Raw genomic sequence first — 18,466 nt, 5'->3', positions numbered from 1 at the left:
TTATGCAATTCTTTAGTAAGAAAATTGAAGTCATTAGAAAGGAGATTAAAGACAATGCGTCCCAGCTACAACTGGGTCCTATTAACACTGATACGATTGTATATACGGCGGATACTGCCCTCCAAAATAGTTTCTCTCATTTTGAGGAAATAACATTAGAGGAATTGTTACAACGTGTAAATGGAATAGAACAAACAACATGTTTACTTGACCCTCTTCTTGGGAAACTTATCAAGGAGCTTTTTATATCATTAGGTCCATCAGTGCTAAATATTATAAACGTATCACTTTCCTCGGGCACTGTTCCCCTAGCATTCAAAAAAGCGGTTATTCATCCTCTTCTTAAAAGACCTAACCTCGATCCTGACCTCATGGTAAACTACTGACCGGTGTCTCACCTTCCCTTTATTTAAAAAATCCTCGAAAAAATTGTTGCGGAGCAGTTAAATGAACACTTAGCGTCTAACAATCTATGTGAAACCTTTCAATCCGGTTTCAGGGCAAATCACTCGACTGAGACAGCCCTCGCAAAAATGACTAATGATCTATTGCTAACGATGGATTCGGATGCGTCATCTATGTTGCTGCTCCTCGATCTTAGCGCTGCTTTCGATACCGTCGATCATAATATTTTACTAGAACGTATCAAAACACAAATTTGTATGTCAGACTTAGCTCTGTCTTGGTTTAACTCTTATCTTACTGATAGGATGCAGTGCATCTCCCATAACAATGTTACCTCGGACTATGTTAAGGTAACGTGTGGAGTTCCCCAGGGTTCGGTCCTTGGCCCTGCACTCTTCAGCATCTACATGCTGCCGCTAGGTGACATCATACGCAAATACGGTGTTAGCTTTCACTGTTATGCTGATGACACCCAACTCTACATGCCCCTAAAGCTGACCAACACGCCGGATTGTAGTCAGCTGGAGGCGTGTCTTAATGAAATTAAACAATGGATGTCCGCTAACTTTTTGCAACTCAACACCAAAAAAATGGAAATGCTGATTATCGGTCCTGCTAGACACCGACCTCTATTTAATAATACAACTCTAACATTTGACAACAAAACAATTAAACAAGGCGACACGGTAAAGAATCTGGGTATTATCTTTGACCCAACTCTCTCCTTTGAGTCACACATTAAAAGCGTTACTTAAACGGCCTTCTTTCATCCCCGTAGTATCGCTAAAATTCGCTCCATTCTGTCCACCAAAGACGCTGAGATCATTATCCATGTGTTTGTTACGTCTCGCCTCGCCTACTGTAACGTATTATTTTCGGGTCTCCCCATGTCTAGCATTAAAAGATTACAGTTGGTACAAAATGCGGCTGCTAGACTTTTGACAAGAACAAGAAAGTTTGATCACATTACGCCTGTACTGGCTCACCTGCACTGGCTTCCTGTGCACTTAAGATGTGACTTTAAGGTTTTACTACTTACGTATAAAATACTACACAGTCTAGCTCCAGCCTATCTTGACGATTGTATTGTACCATATGTCCCGGCAAGAAATCTGCGTTCAAAGGACTCCGGCTTATTAGTAATTCCCAAAGCCCAAAAAAAGTCTGCGGGCTATAGAGCGTTTTCATTTCGGGCTCCAGTACTCTGGAATGCCCTCGCGGTAACAGTTCGAGATGCCACCTCAGTAGAAGTATTTAAGTCTCACCTTAAAACTCATTTGTATTCTCTAGCCTTTAAATAGACTCCTTTTTAGACCAGTTGATCTGCCGTTTCTTTTCTTTTTCTCCTATGTCCCACTCTCCCTTGTGGAGGGGGTCCGATCCGATCCGGTGGCCATGTACTGCTTGCCTGTGTATCAGCTGGGGACATCTCTGCGCTGCTGATCCGTCTCCGCTTGGGATGGTTTCCTGCTGGCTCCGCTGTGAGCGGGACTCTCGCTGCTGTGTTGGATCCGCTTTGGACTGGACTCTCGCGACTGTGTTGGATCCAATATGGATTGAACTTTCACAGTATCATGTTAGACCCGCTCGACATCCATTGCTTTCGTCATCTCCAAGGTTCTCATAGTCATCATTGTCACCGACGTCCCACTGGGTGTGAGTTTTCCTTGCCCTTATGTGGGCCTACCGAGGATGTGGTAGTGGTTTGTGTTGTGGTTTGTGCAGCCCTTTGAGACACTAGTGATTTAGGGCTATATAAGTAAACATTGATTGATTGATATAATTTATATTTATTTATTTTGCCGTTTTTGTTGACATGTTAAAGGTGTTTTAATTAATATACATGCATGTTTAACACAGATTCCTATCTTTCATGAAGACAAGAAAATAAGTTGGTGTATTACCTGATTCTGATGACTTGCATTGATTGGAATCAGACAGTGCTGATAATGTCCACGTTTTCAAATGGAGGAGAAGAAAAGTTCCTCTTTTCTGTCTAATACCACATGAAAGTCGTTGGTTTTTGGCATCTTATTTGTCCAGCTTCCATATTCGTTTTTATACACTTTACAAGAAATACATTGGCGGCAAACTCCGTATCTTGCTAGTTTGTTTGCGCTGGCTTTCGGAGACTCTTATTTTGTTAGCGCAGGCGCGATGGAGCGGCACTTTTATTGCGAAGACAGGGACTGTGCGATCAGTCTTTAGGCTTTTGACGGGAAGTACGGTTGAAATAAAAAGTGTCTTTTTTCCTTTACAATTTTGATTGATTGATTGAAACTTGTATTAGTAGATTGCACAGTGCAGTACATATTCCATACAGTTGACCACTAAATGGTAACACCCCAATAAGTTTTTCAACTTGTTTAAGTCGGGTCATGTGACCGCCTGGCTTTGTTTGATTGGTCCAATGTCACCAGTGACTGCATGTGATTGGTGAAACGCAGGCATGCGTATCCTACTTTGAAGCTTTGTCATTAACCAAAACAAACATTAACAGATCGATTAAAAAAAAGTAGCGAGTAGCGAGCTGAATGTAGATAAATGGAACATAGTAAAAGTAGCGTTTCTTCTCTATAAATATACTCAAGTAAAAGTAAAAGTATGTTGCATAGAAACTACTTGTAGAAGTACAATTTATCCCAAAAGTTACTCAAGTAAATGTAACTGAGTAAATGTAGCGCGTTACTACCCACCTCTGTCTACTTCTCCATCTACCTGCTCTACAATTGTCTCTCTTCATGACGAGGGGAGCCCACTTTCCTCGCCGGCGCCATCCTTTCCTCTCCTCCTCCCTCACGCCATTCTGCCATTTCCACAACTCTCACTTCTTACCAACTCGGATCCAATTTCTTGCTTTAAAACTCCTTGAATGACTTTTTTTTCTCTTCTCTTTTGGCCCCGCCCACACCTGTTTACTTTGCACCACACTCTTGCAGGACTCTTAAATGTTCCTCTAGGTAGGTTTAGTGTCTGTCTACAGTATCCGTGCGTGCGTGCGTGCGTGCGATTGTGTGTGTGTGCACTTCACGTCCAACCCACCTCAGTATCACATGCACCACGTCAGGGTTTCTCATATCTCCCTTTTGATGAACAATTCTTTCACCGCCATCATCAGACCGTAACACATGGCACAGTTGCGAAAATATTCCCACTTATTACTTAAAGATAACTCAAAAAACTATATAAAGAAAAATAAATTGATTAATTGGAATAAATATACTTTTAAAAATAATGTAAAATGGACAATACCACTGAAATAATTTTTACAGTGTAGAGGTTTTTGTTTCATGTGTGTATGACATTTCTACTGGGAGTTAGAGGCACTTTTGTCTGAGCAGGAAGCCGCCATTTTGTGACAGCAGTATAGCGCAACAGCACCAGCGCACCGGTTCCTTGCGGGCTCATAAAATCCAAACCGGGGTAGTAATTAAAACTCTGACCACCACCTATCATTCATTCACCAGTGTGAGTGGCACCGGGGGCAAGGGTGAAGTGTCCTGCCCAAGGACACAACGGCAGCGCTTTTTTGGGTGTCAATAGGTGGGAAGCGAACCTGCAACCCTCAGGTTTTTGGCACGGCCGCTCTATCCATGCCGCCCATGCTTGTCTCAAAGATTAAGCCATGCAAGTGCAAGTGCGAACGGGTCTTTTATTACACTCTTTTATGTTTTAAATTTTTATCTTATTATTTTTTAGGATGGGCCGGGGGCCATTATCAATTTAGCTGCGGGCCACGAATGGCCCTCGGGCCGCACTTTGGACACACCTGACGTAAATCAATTCATGCTGTCTTAAAGGCCTACTGAAACCCACTACTATCAACCACGCTGTCTGATAGTTTATACATCAATGATGAAATATTAACAATGCAACACATGCCAATACGGCTGTTTTAGTTTACTAAATCACAATTTTTAATTTCCTGCGAAGTTTCCTGTTGAAAACGTCGCGTATGATGACGCGTATGATGGCGCGTGCGCGTGACGTCTCTGGTTGGAGCGGACATATTAGCCCAGCACCACTTGCGGCTAAAAGTCGTGTCTTTTCATTGTGCAATGACACAGTATTTTGGACATCTGTGTTGCTGAATCTTTTGCAATTTGTTCAATTAATATTGGAGAAGTCAAAGTAGAAAGATGGAGGTGGGAAGCTTTAGCCTTTAGCCACACAAACACACGGTGTTTCCTTGTTTAAAATTCCCAGAGGTGAAGCTTTACTATGGATCAGAGCGGTCAAGCGAACATGGTTCCCGACCACTTGTCAATTGGCAGGTTTTGGTGAGAAAATTGTGGTAAAAAGTCGCCTCTTACCGGAGATCAGCTGAGCTTGCGCTGTCCATGCAGCTGCCGTGACTTCCCTTAGAGACTGGCGTCAACACACCTGTGGACACACCCCTCTGACTATCAGGTGCTATTTAACTTAAAACACTAGCAATACAATTGAAAGATAAGGGATTTTCCAGAAATATCCTAGTAAATGTGTCTAAAAATATCTGAATCGCTACCAATGCAATCGCCTTTTTTTTAAAAACTTTATTTATTAATGTATTTTTTCTAGTCCTTCACTATCAATGTCCGAATAGCTCTTGATGCTGGAGACTCACATTATAAACAATGTGAGGATGTGAGGAGCCCTCACACCGGTGACGCCATTGTCTGCGACCAAAAGTTGCGAACTTTATCGTCAATGTTCTCTACTAAATCCTTTCAGCAAAAATATGGCAATATCGCGAAATGATCAAGTATGAGACATAGAATGGACCTGCTAGCCCTGTTTAAATAAGAAAATCTCATTTCAGTAGGCCTTTAAAAAGTTGTTGTTCAAATAAATTGACCCCGCCCCCTTTCTGGTCGTCCCGCCCTCGCGAAGCCCCGCCCACCCCATGCTAATGTAGCCCTATCAAGTTTGTGTCCTCATCCATTTTTGGTGTCGCTGCAGCCCGGAGACCACCTAGCTCGGCTTCTTCGCTGCAGTCCCGCACCACAGCCTGGAGCTCTTCCGTACACACCGTCCCGCTCTGCTCGTTAAACAAACTAACCACGTCCAGGAGTTTTTTTCGTCGGCGCCCCCCCCTATTTCCCCTCACTCGCACTCGCCGGTATTGCCGCCTCCGCGCCACATTGTTTTTTTTTTGTGTGTGTTGCAAAAGAGGAGGGGCGACTGAAGGAGACAGGACAACCGACCGAGGAGTCGTCGGCTCGCCAGCGAACAACAAGCCGTGCCGTGGCCAACACAACAACACACGCAACAACTCGCCGGCTCCTTCCTCCCATTCACGTCCAAACCCAAAGGACTTACATTTAAATAAAAACAAATAACAAGAGTCGCGTCAGTTCGAGGAAGAAGGAAGGACGAGCTTTTCAAAATAAAAAAAAAACGACTGACGAAAAATCGGAGGAAGATCGTGTGACAACGCCATTATCGGTAAGTGTTGGTATCGCAGTTAGCATACACCACGCTATCGTTTTGGCATTTAGTTGCATTTCAAACATGGACACTTCTGTCAATTATGTTTCAATGTTTGGACGTTTTTAACTTGTTTTACCAAAGAGCCTCACAGTGTCTGTGTTTGGTGAGACTAATGCTGTGTTTTGAAATTTTTAACACATATTTTCACTTGTTTTCCATGTTTGAGCTTGCACTTTGTACTTTAAAGGAGTCATATTATGATATGTTTTCTACACGTGAAACACTTCCTTGTGGTCCACTTGACATGTTATGCTAGTTCTACCGTCCAAATTTTGCACAGAGTAGGTTTTTAAATCACTTTCTGAGTGTCGCTTTAGGATGCGCTGTTTTGTGGATGGTCTCCGCTTCAACTGCGCCATATTTGTTGTAGTTTTGAGCACTTCCGTAGAAAGTCTGCTGAAAGATATACGTGTGAACGATACGTCACTTTATTTTAGAAATGGCATCAGCATATGCACGTAAGAGCCAGTCTGCCCCATTATAGCAATAGGTAAGAAAAGTTGGTTTTGCATGATCAGTCCCGTTTTACACGATTTTAAGCAAAATAGTTTGTGTAACTTTACTTTCGCATTATTTGTTTATTTTTCACGAGAGTGTGTAGAAATATAAATTAAAAAACTAACTGTAGCTTCAACGCCGTTCATTAGCCAGTAGTTGAATAGGTCTCCCAAAAACAGTAGTGCCGCTATTTTAAAGCACACTTTGCTGATCCCTGGTCAGTGAGAGTTTACAGTTTTTTGGTTAGAAAGGGAATAAGCTGTAGAAAATGGATGGATGGATGGTTAGAACAGTTTCCTGATTTTTAGATGTGGCCATATAACTATTAATGTTGTGACAATCTGATTATGTTTTCCAGTATGGCGTTTACGGCTACAGCTATCGGATCATTTCAGGGATCGAGTATCGATTTATATTTGTGATCCATGGTTAGTTGGTTGGATTGTTTGTTCGATTAATCGGATAAACATGCTACATATGTAAATTAAGGAGAATATATTGTATAATATCAGTGATCGAGAATCGATTTTATTTGTGATCAAGTAATATATTGGTTAGTTTGTTCGATTAATCGGATAAACACGCTAAATATGTATTTTAAGGAGAATATATCGGATGATTTCAGTGATCGAGTAATCTATATCGGTTAGTTTGAAAGATTAATCTGATAAAACATGTTACATATGTATTTTAGGGAAAATATATTGGATAATTTCAGTGATCGAGTATCGATTAAATTAGTGATCGAGTAATCTATTGGATAGTTTGTTCGATTAATCGGATAAAACACGCTACATATGTGGTTTGATTTCCACATATTTTTATGCTACACTTTGTACGTCTCAAGTATGAACTCTATTGGACTCGTTTGATGGTGCTAGAACGACACGGGGGTGGAATATTCCAGAAGTTGTTGGTCTTGGACCAGTACTATAAGTACCAGCTTTATACACAGAAATTAGATTGACTATTGAAGTCTCTCCTTCCTACTCAGTGGCCTAGTGGTTAGAGTGTCCGCCCTGAGATCGGTAGGTTGTGAGTTCAAACCCCGGCCGAGTCATACCAAAGACTATACAAAAATGGGACCCATTGCCTCCCTATTGGCACTCATTATCAAAGGTTGGAATTGGGTGTTAAATCACCATAAATGATTCCAGGGCGCGGCACCGCTGCTGCCCATTGCTCCACTCACCCCCCAGGGGGTGATCAAGGGTGATGGTCAAATGCAGAGAATACTTTCGCCACACCTAGTGTGTGTGTGACAATCATTGGTACTTTAACTTCCACCTCGTAGAGTTTTAACAACACGTGTTGATGCAAGTGCTTTACTTTTGTGTTGAAACACCATCCTGAAGTCTCTGACAGCAGAGTTTGTTTCAGGGTGATTTTCACTCAACTACCCCTCTGTGTTTCAAGTGGTACAGTCCAGTAATTTTCCATGCGGCACAGTGGCCTTGGGTGTGGGTGTGGCTTAATTTCAGCGGCAGGACAGACACAAGCAGTTTTTGTGAGCATGTCCGGAAAATATCGACATTGGGCTCATGCATATGCAGGTGTTGACAGGTATGTTACTAGTGGTGCGTCTTGTGTGTGCAAACCACTGAAAATATATCAGCCATACTCATTCAATCTGATGGATTTGGTCCTCTTCAGGACTGTTACTCAACAGAAGATTCACTTGTCAGTGTACACAGTCGTAGCTAAATGCTACATTTTGCGGAAGTAATCAATCAGGTTTTCAAATACATATTACCTACTCGAGCAAATTCAAAATCTTCACATTTATAGCTTCAAAAGCTTTTAATCTGATTAATCAAATGGAAGACTATTTCTACAGAAACAACCCCCCCTCCAAATTAAACCCAGTAGTAATTTTAGACATGATTGACACATCCGCCTGATTGAAAATTTTCACATCAGCTTGCTGCTGGCGTCAACAACAGAACGACTGTAGGTCATTTCCAAATATTCTCATACTGCATAGTATGCTTTTTCGTTGCATCTTCATCCCAAATTGTGTTATTTCTTGCAAAATTTGAAGAAATTAGCAAAAATTCTTACTTGGTGCATTGTTGCAGTGTAGCAAAACAGCAAAAGAGTCAGCCTGCATACATTTCTAAAATGATGAATATAGGAAAGTATCGACCTTTTGAGTAAAACTGACTCTCGCAACATTAGACGGACCAAGCGTGAAAAGTGTCACCATTAATTGTTTTAATGATTCTGACTTCGAAGAAAGATTTTGGTCGGGGTTTGGAATGAAAGATTTGAAAAAAGACTCAAACCAAATGCAATCCCAAAAATCAAGTTAAAAAACGAGAGTAAAAGAAGGTAAACTGTTCACGACCACAGACAGGAACAGACCCAACAAAGCAACAAAGAGAGCTGACTCCGTCCAGCCTGATGCTCAACGCTGGTCTCTTCCTCCGCATATCTTCGATCTCTGTGCGCAGACAGAGAGCCAGTAGCTGGCCGCCGGTGCAAACATCGCCATGGTTCAGTACCTATGAACGTGTGAAAGTCCAAGAAAAACAACTTGACATTCAAGTGCATAAACAATGAAAGTCACTCCGTAAGACAATCACTACCTGTCCATGCACCAAATTAGTCCTGATTTCTCAAATAGTCTTCCCTCTAAGTAAGCACTTTACAACCCGTGGAAAAACCTTAATCAGATCGTGTTCGGTTTTTGTAAAGTCGGACTAACACACCAGAATAATCCTGTATTCAAGATAGTCCAGAACAGCTACTTTCATCTGGAAAAGTATCATTCAGGGCACGAACAGTCTTTTCCTTCGGATTTTAAACTCTTTCCATCAATCCACAGAGTCTTATGAATGAACTCCTGGACCTTCAAAAGTTTTGTGTCCATGAGTCTCCGTCCGAACATTCATTTAAAAAACTCTCCCGTTGGTCTTTCTTTGCTCCGATACGTTCTTGGTAGCATCATATTCGTAGCGCAACATGTAGTGTTTGTAATCTGCGCCAATATTGCAGCGGACATCACGTACCACAGAGTTATGCTGGCAACTTGGGCAACGCTTTAGAGTACTCAACATGTGCTTAGTGAAAATTTGCGCTCCTACCATCCCCCACCTTTTCTTCCCCATTTCCTTCTGATCCGCCTGTGCTAGCCCGTGACAGAAGGAAAGACAACCTTGAGAACTCCCGTTTTCAGCCCTAGGAGGCGGTTGAGTTTGCACCTATCTGTCCCAGACCTGTTTGTGGTGTAACTGAAAATATATAGATTTATTTCCAGAGTCATAGGTTACTAGATTAAACCACTTAGTTGCTAAGTTAGGACTAATGTTGGTAAGTTGGAGACTGTCTTCTGTTACCTGAACTGAAATATGTGAAGGAAGCTCAGCACTTGTCTGTTAACCCCCCCCGTGCTGCAATGGTTTAGTCTGGGTCGGACTGTAAAACTTGCAACTGGAGCAGGCAGGCTGCTGTTGTGGGGGAGGGGTGTTGCCGCTCTGCCTCATGATTTCAGACATGTCTGTTCGGTGCTAGCTGCACTCCAATCGTAGAATCTTCCACTGTTTATTTCAAAGCTGCTTCTTTGATTAAACATCAAAGCACCGCACACGTGTCCTGTAACTGGCTAGCATTGTTTTGTAACGTCTTGGGAAAAGTCGGTGGACTCTCCTTTGCCACCTGTGCTTCTGTTTGTTCTCTATCATTATATGGTTGATGCAGACTATTATTAAACATTTTTTGACAGCCTTACAGCTAGCAAAATTTAGGAGTACGAGACATGCACTGAGTAAAAACTACCGCTACCATCCCCCACCTTTTCTTCCCCTTTTTCCTTTTAATCAGTCTGGGCTAGCCTGTGAGAGAAGCGACACATAAAATTATGCGCACACCGGTTTGGCAACCTAGAAGGCGGAAATTTTTTTTCTAGTTTGATAGCTCTAATTAGGGACCGATGTCCCTTTGGGACAGAGGACCCTATTGAATTTTTAGCATTTTATGAGGGACCGATGTCCCTTTGGGACAGAGGATCCTATTGAATTTTTAGTGTTTTATTATTAGGCACCAAAGTCCCTTTGGTACAGAGGACCCTATTGAATTTATAAGGTTTTGTTATTATATGGTATTATACTGCCGCCTCTTTGAGCTGTAATTTGACCCCCTTAACATGCTCCAAAACTCACCAAATTTGACACACACATCAGGACTGGCGAAAACTGCGATCAAATCAAAAAACCAAACCCCAAAACTCAAAATTGCTCTCTAGCGCCCCCTATAACTTCCAGTAGGAAGGAACATGAAACAAAAACCTATATGTAGGTCTCAGTTGGACCTATATTTCATACACTCACAACCCCAAGCTAAAATTAACAGGAAGTTTGCAATTCCCCCTTAAGTACAAAAGTTGGCTAAACAATGTTGCTTTTTTTTCAAACATAATCTCCTCTGAGGCTGTTTGTCATTTTGCCTTCAAATAAACACAGAAGACAGATTGAACCCTTCTGATTAAAAGTTGATGAAAGAGTTTTAATTACTACCCCGGTACGAATTTTATGACCCCCCCAAAGAACCGGTGCCTGGTGCTGGTGCACTGTTGTCACAAGATGGCCGCTTCCTGCGCTAACTAAACTGCTTCTTCCTCTCATTACAAATGTCATACACACATGAAATGAAAACCTCAATGTAGGTCTCACTAAGACCTATATTTCATACACTGACCGTGCCCAGCTAAAATCAACAGGAAGTTTGCTATTCCCCCTTCAATACAAAAGCTGCACTACGTTCACAATGCATTAGAGTCTCAAAATGGCAGCACCAAGGCTTCCTTATAAAAGGCCCAAGCCACTTAACAACTGTTACTTCTATGAGACTGATGTATAACACATGTGTATACAACTTTTACTCTGTGTAATAATCCATCCTTCCTTCTTCTACCTCTTATCCTTTTTTTTATCGCCGGGGCAGCATCCCTAGCGGTCCCGTCCATCGCTGCTTGCAGCTTTAATTAGGGACCGATGTCCCTTTGGGACAGAGGACCCTATTGAATTTCCAAGGTTTTATTATTATTATTCATTATACCGCCGCCTCTTTGAGCTGTAATTTGAGCCCCTTAACATACTTCAAAACTCACCAAATTTAACACAAACACATCAGGACTGGCGAAAATTGCGATCTAATCAAAAACCAAAACCCAAAACTCAATATTGCGCTCTAGCGCCCCCTAGGAGGAAAACACAGACAAAACTGTCTCTAACTTCCGGTCGTAACGTCGTAGAAACATGAAACAAACCACTATCATACATTCACCCCTCCCAGCTATAAACAGGAAGTTTGCAATTCCCCCTTCAATACAAATGTTGGCAAAAATTGTTTCGCTTTTTTTCAAACATTATCTCCTCTAAGGCCGTTTGTCGTTTCGGCTTCAAATAAGCAAGAGAAGAGAGATTGAACCCTTCTGATTAAAACTTGATGAAGTAGTTTTAATCACTGCTACGGTTTTGATTTTATCAGCCTTCAAAGAACCGCTGTGCTGAAAACCATTTCAAAGATGGCCGCCGTGCGCAGACACAGTGGAAGAGGGGTTAGTGCGTCTGCATCACAATACGAAGGTCCTGCAGTCCCGGGTTCAATCCCAGGCTCGGGATCTTTTTGTGTGGAGTTTGCTTGTCCTCCCCGTGAATGCGTGGGTTCCCTCCGGGTACTCAGGCTTCCTCCCATTTCCAAAGACATGCACCTGGGTATAGGTTGATTGGCAACACTAAATTGGCCCTAGTGTGTGAATGTGAGTGTGAATTTTGTCTGTCTAATCTGTGTTGGCCCTGCGATGAGGTGGCGACTTGTCCAGGGTGTACACCGCCTTCCGCCCGATTGTAGCTGAGATAGGCGCCAGCGCCCCCCGCGACCCCAAAAGGGAATAAGCGGTAGAAAAATGGATGGATGGATGGACATATGGTGCCTGACTGTTGTGGCGTTTTAAGGCCATCTGCACTTTTTATGCTACGGTAAAGACAATGAATGGTCTGGTTTTGATTTTATTAGCCTACAAAGAACCGCTTCGCTGAAAAACATTTCTAAGATGGCCGCCGTGAGCTCACACAGAGAGCTAGATTTTTTTTTCTTTTTTTTTCTACCGCTCCCAGTATTTAATTTTATAAATGTCATAAACGCACCAGTGACAAAATATTTGAATAATATTAATATTAGTTGGGGGTTCACGGTGGCAGAGGGGTTAGTGCATCTGCCTCACAATACGAAGTTCCTCCAGTCCTGGGTTCAAATCCAGGCTCGGGATCTTTCTGTGTGGAGTTTGCATGTTCTCCCCGTGAATGCGTGGGTTCCCTCCGGGTACTCCGGCTTCCTCCAACTTCCAAAGACATGCACCTGGGGACAGGTTGATTGGCAACACTAAATTGGCCCTAGTGTGTGAATGTGAGTGTGAATGTGGTCTGTCTATCTGTGTTGGCCCTGCGATGAGGTGGCGACTTGTCCAGGGTGTACCCCGCCTTCCGCCCGATTGTAGCTGAGATAGGCGCCAGCGACCCCAAAAGGGAATAAGCGGTAGAAAATGGATGGATGGATAATATTAGTTGTGCTTCGCCCTCGTGTGAAATATTTGTTAAGATGGCTGCCAGCTAGCTGAAGCTTATCTGGGCTTGGGTCGCTGGGGCAGCAGCCAAAGCGGTCCCGTCTATCGCCGCTTGCAGCTTTAATTCTTTATTATTATACCGCCGCCTGTTTGAGCTGTAATTTGACCCCCTTAACATGCTTCAAAACTCACCAAATCACACAACAGGACTGGCAAAAATTACGATCTAATTAAAAACAAAAAAACAACAACAACTCTAAATTGTGCTCTACGCCCCCTAGGAAGAAAACACAGGCCAAACATTGCGTCTAACTCCGAGTAGGAATTTCGTAGACCCATGAAACAAAAACCTTTATGTAGGTCTCACTTAGACCTATATTTCATACACTGACAACACCCAGCTAAAATCAACAGGAAATTTGCAATTCCACCTTCGATACAAAGGTTGGGTAAAAAATGTCGCCTTTTTTCAAACATTATCTCCTCTGAAGCCGTTTGTCGTGTCCGCTTCAAATGAGCACAGGAGAGCGATTGAACCCTTCTGATTAAAAGTTGATGAAAAAGTTTTAATTACTACTCTCGTTTGGATTTTATGAGCCCGCAAAGAACCGGTGCGCTGGTGCTGTTGCGCTACTGCTGTCACAAGATGGCGGCTTCCTGCTCAGACAAAACTGCCTCTAACTCCCAGTAGATAAGTCATACACACATGAAACAACCTCAATGTAGGTCTCACTTAGATCCATATTTCATACACTGACAACCCACAGCTAAAATGAACAGGAAGTTTGCTATACCCCTTCAATACAAAAGCTGAACTCCATCACAATGCATTAGAGTCCCAAGATGGCGACGTCCTGCTCAGACAAAACTGCCTCTAACTCCCAGTAAAAATGCCGTAGACACATGAAACAAAAAACTCCTATGTAGGTCTCACTTAGACCTATATTTCATACACTGACAACCCCCAGCTAAAATCAAAAGGAAGTTTGCAATTCCCTCTTCAATACAAAATTTGGGTAAATAATGTAGCTTTTTTTCAAACATGATCTCTGAGGCGTGTTGTCGTGTCTGCTTCAAATAAGCACAGGAGAGATTGAACCCTTCTGATTAAAAGTTGATGAAAAAGTTTATAACGAATCTAAGAGACTGATGTATAATACATGTGTATACAACTTTTTCCCTGTGTAATAATCCATCCATCCATTTCCTACCACTTGGGTCGCGGGGGGCAGCAGCCCATTCAGGGAAGCACAGACTTCCCTCTCCTCAGCCACTTCCCCCAGCTCTTCCTGGGGGATCCCGAGGCGCTCCCAGGCCTGCTGAGAGACAGTCTCTTCAGCGTGTCCTGGGTCTTCCTCCTGGTCTCCTAGCGGTGGTACATGTCCTGAACGCCTCAACAGCATGGCGTCCTTATAAAATGCCCAAGCCACTTTACAACTGTTAATACTATTATTACCATAATAACATTATAATTGTTATTATATTAATGATAATAGCATTTATATTAACATTGATATTATGAATGTTAATATAATAATAATACAAATTATAATAATAATAAATACAATATTGATAATATTAACATTCATATTAACAATAATATGTTAATAATAATATAAAAATATATGGTTAATAATATTAACATTCATATTACATTAACATTCATATTAGTAATAATAGTGTTAATATTAACATTCATATTAGGAAGATAATAATAATAATGACATAAGAAAACAGTTTGCCGAACGCAAAATGTGATAAATTATTCATCCTTTCTGTTCGCCCGGTAACAAATTACACACAGACCAGGTACTGTTTGCCCAGCAAAGGCCCAGCAAAGATCATCAACTTGGGTTGCTGCTTTGATTTGACGTTTCTGACCGAAGTGCTGTGATTGGCTCTTTGTTCTCTTCTGTGACATAAATACTCTGTTCTGACCATCGCGCGTTCCCTCAGATTTGCATCTGAGTTAAGAGGCTGTAAGCTTTTTTTCTCTTGTGGTTTAGCTACAAATATTGTTAGCTAACAATTAACAAATACAATTTGTTTAGTAATTAATCATATTCCAGGGATACTACATAAATATCTCTCTATTGTATTATCAATTGTTCATTAGTTGTGATATCAATGGAGCCATTTTGGATACGTATATTTGGTGGGGTTTGGTGGATGGGAGCCAGTAAGTTATAGGACACACTTATTTCTTAAAGGGGAACATTATCACAATTTCTGAAGGGTTAAAACCAATAAAAATCAGTCCCCAGTGGTTTATTTTTTTTTCGAAGTTTTTCCAAAATTTTACCCAATACGCAATATCCCGAAAAACTTCCTCAAAGTGCCTGATTTTATTATATCCACCCGTCTATTGTCCTGTGATGTCACTGCGTGAAGCCAACAGAAAAAAACATGGCGAATAGCACAGAAAGGTATAGCGATATTAGCTCGGATTCAGGCTCGGATTCCAGCGCCGCAAGCGATTCAACAGATTAAGCATGTATTGAAACGGATGGTTGGAGTGTGGAGGCAGATAGCGAAAACGAAATTGAAGAAGAAACTGAAACTATTGAGCCATATCACAACAGACAGTGGCACGGGAGGAAGCAAGGACGAATTCGGCGATCGCCTTCTAACCGACGATTGGTATGTATTTGTTTGGCAATAAATGTGGGTGGAGGGAAAGGCTGAATGCAACTATAGCTACAAATGAGGCATAATGATGCAATATGTACAGTACATACAGCTAGCCTAAATAGCATGTTAGCATCGATTAGCTTCCAGTCATGCCGTGAGCAACAATGTCTGATTAGTACATAAGTCAATAACATCAACAAAACTCACCTTTGTAATTTCGTTGACTTTATCGTTTGAAATGCATATGCTTTGAGTGTCGCAGGATATCCACACATCTCTGTGCCATCTGTCGTAGCATCGCTATTGTCTGTAAGGTGTGCAGAACAAACGAGGGATTTTCGCATCAATGACCAAGAAGAACACTGAGTTGGAATATAATTACAACACTTTATATACATATTTATATACAGATTTGAACAAATAGTTATTCACTGAAATATATTTATTAATTGTGGTTCTTACAAAAAATATATTATCTTATAAAATATAAAAGCTAAAATGTCTCTTAAAGCCTACTCCAAAAATCTTGAACTTTAGACTGCCATTAGTTTTACTCCCTACACTTAACCATGTGTTTCCTACTGCCTGCACACTTTGCACCCTTTGTTAGGGCAATTAATTTTTCGGGGCTTCCGAAAAAAATAGTGTAAGGCTTTATCGTAAGGAAAGTCCTTGGGGTCAGGTCCGTTGATGGAGATTCTCAGGCAGGCAGCCATGTGTTCTCCTTGCAGCTGATTCCTCAGGTCTGTTTTCACCTAAGGATTCATAAAAAAAAATGTCATAAACTGCACCATCTATAATTACATTTAAATGGTATTGCATACATGTAAAATTAAATGCTATTTCACATTATTTGACCATTAGCAGTTACACCCATCTGAACAGGTCAGCCACCTGTTTAAAGCCCGATCACAGTTAAAATCTTGAAATGAAGGGCCTTTAATGGCTAAAACATTAACCTGGACAACATTTTAACAGCTGGTTGGCTCAGATTTTATTATTTTCATTGCATTCACATGCTGCAGTGGACAGTGCACAATTTAGCTTTCAGTATTAATGCAGTATCTGAAGCACCGTCTCCACGTGTGTTTATTGACAACAGGGTTATAACCTGGACACGTTAGCTCGTCGGTATGGTAACCGGTGACTGTTACTGCGTGCGTCTGCCCCGGTCCCGAAAATAAAAATTAAGAAAATCCGAGTCCGTGCTGCACACTGCACAGGTTCGGACCGCTTTTGAACTTGTTTGCCAAGACGTCTTACCCTCGTATTTTGATCCGGTCGGTCCGTTATTCTTTTACTTCGTCGTCATCTTTCGTCTTCTTCTTCTTCTGACCCACCAGGTGAATTAAGTGCAATTGGCGGAATTACAATGAATATTAGGCGACCGCCACCTACTGCACCGGAGTCGTAACTACAATCTCCATTCACAGACAAAGTCCCATCGCTTTTATGAGCGGTCGAGCGAGTCATAAGCCGAAAAATCTGTTTGTTGCGGCCGTAATTCTTTCGTGGCGGGCTGCCACAAATAAATTAATGGTGATAATGTTCCCCTTTAATATCCTCGCAAGTTAACATACAAAAAAATCTCAGGTCTTTCACGAAATAGAGTTGAAAAGGATAGAGTTCTTAAACGACGACTGCTGGAAATATCTTCGCCATCGTGTGAAAAAGTAATGAAGACGCGGTCCTACCTCCCCTTCCCCCCACTGACACAGTCATTTTTGGCGCAAAAGTTGTCCAACTCCGTTATCTTTCGGAGGGTGAATTGATGTGGATGTAGCTATCTCCTGTTCCCGTCAAATGTACCCATCTAAATTACAAGGCGAATAATTACATGTAAATAAAAGAGGTACTTTGTTTGAATTACGTACATTGTTCGACGATCACGACAATTAAAACTTCCTGCGTGTCGAAAACAAGAAGGATGATGACCGAAGTGAGATTGGTACAACTGTAAGTTACCACAAGGTGCAACGCTGGAAAGGAATTTGTATTTATTTTATCTAATTGTTTGTGCAGTTGAGGCTAGAAACAAGTAATGTGGGTGAAATTTGAGAAATATGTGTTATCGGTAAATTGTGTCCAACAGCACCGTGCCGTGCTTTCCTTATTTATGCTGAATATACATTGTGATTGCTTGTATTGTCGGTGATATTTTCCGTGAATGTTTCTTTGAGAGAAAATAGCCTGTGGTGGTTTGCGCAGTTTATGGGTTAACATTACTGAGGTGTGGATGATTTATTGTCAATATGACTTAAGGTTGCAGGTGTCTTCAGGCGCCCAACCCCGTTATCTTTTCGGAAGGTGAATTGAGTTGGATGTAGCTAGCTCCTGTGCACGTCAAATGTACTAATCAAAATTACAAGGTGAATATTTAAATACAAATTAAAATGGGAAATTGGCTGAATTACATTAACGACGTTGTGTAAAGCTGGTTTAGGAGAGTCCCTCGTGTAGGAACTCGTGGATAAAGAGAAGACCTAAGTGAGATTGGTAAAACCCTACTACTAAGTGCAATTCTGTAAATGATTTTGTATTTCGTTGCTCTAATTGTTGGTGCGGTTGAGGTGAGAAATAAGTAATGTGGGTGAAATTTGAGAAAAAAAAGGTGTTTTTGGGACGGCGTGGCGCAGTGGCAGAGTTGCCGTGCGCAACCCGAGGGTCACTGGTTCAAATCCCACCTCGAACCAACTTCGTCACGTCCGTTGTGTCCTGAGCAAGACACTTCACCCTTGCTCCTGATGGGTGCTGGTTGGCGCCTTGCATGGCAGCTCCTTCCATCAGTGTGTGAATGTGTGTGTGAATGGGTAAATGTGGAAGTAGTGTCAAAGCGCTTTGAGTACCTTGAAGGTAGAAAAGCGCTATACAAGTACAACCCATTTATCATTTATTTGG

The 18,466-nt window shown here is 41.7% G+C and overlaps 1 protein-coding gene across 4 annotated transcripts in view; it reads left to right on the top strand.

Moving 5' to 3' along the window:
- Positions 1–5,317: 5,317 nt before the first annotated feature.
- Positions 5,318–18,466, top strand: part of LOC133556279 (activating transcription factor 7-interacting protein 1-like) — a 68,684-nt gene continuing 55,535 nt past the window's right edge. For 3 of the 4 annotated variants that reach the window (XM_061906072.1, XM_061906054.1, XM_061906081.1), the window contains exon 1: positions 5,318–5,832. The gene's annotated coding sequence lies outside the window, so the exon portion shown is untranslated. Of the gene's footprint in view, positions 5,833–7,916; positions 7,939–18,466 lie in introns of those variants that run through there. The other variant, XM_061906063.1, reaches the window with a different exon arrangement.

This window comes from Nerophis ophidion, linkage group LG01 (assembly GCF_033978795.1).
Source record: "Nerophis ophidion isolate RoL-2023_Sa linkage group LG01, RoL_Noph_v1.0, whole genome shotgun sequence".
NCBI lineage: Eukaryota > Metazoa > Chordata > Actinopteri > Syngnathiformes > Syngnathidae > Nerophis > Nerophis ophidion.
This window is presented reverse-complemented; position numbering and strand designations above follow the sequence as displayed.